Genomic DNA, 715 nt, shown 5'->3' on the forward strand with positions numbered 1-715 from the left:
AACCACAAAGTGGAACCGTAAACCAAAGTCCAGGCAGCAGACATAGTCAATAGCTTGGACGTGATTTTTAAGTGAAATTAACGATTTTTCAAATATAGATTTCCTCTCCAGGCCTTTCCTCCCCGACTTCAGAGATTCATGATTCTACATGCATATGGTAATGTAGCTGAAGCCAGGGCTTCTGTTATAAGTCAAGTGTTAAGGAGGCCTCTGGGCGGGAGTCTGGGGTGGAAGGGAGCACAGAATGCAGAGAGTAGTTGCATGAGATCATAGTAGAAAGGTCCGCTACAGCTACAATGGAAGACAATGGACTAGAGGAACCTGATGTGTTCAGGAATCCTCTAGTCTGCCCCTGCCCTGCATCCTTACTCATTCTGTGCTTTTCTCATATCTGCAGTCGGGTTACCAGTCGGTACAGCTGAGAATGAGATGAGAACAGACCCGCTCAAATGGCTCCCTTCAGACTTCAGTGGGAATTGTGAACATATTAAATCTATAGTATACTAAAGAGTGGAAAAGGGTAGAATTTGACAATGTTCATTTCATTAACTTTGCTTCTACTGTTCAGAAACTCACTTGGATGTTTCCAGGCATTATAATCAATTGCATGAATGATCCTATACACTAGCTTTTCTATGTGCACTGCAGTCTTTGCAGTTTGTTTCTCTTGGATCTGGACTCAGCTTTCTGACTCTTCCCATTAATGGGAGAATAG

The sequence above is a fragment of the Mus musculus genome, chromosome 4, assembly GCF_000001635.26.
Source record: "Mus musculus strain C57BL/6J chromosome 4, GRCm38.p6 C57BL/6J".
Classification (NCBI taxonomy): Eukaryota; Metazoa; Chordata; class Mammalia; order Rodentia; family Muridae; genus Mus; species Mus musculus.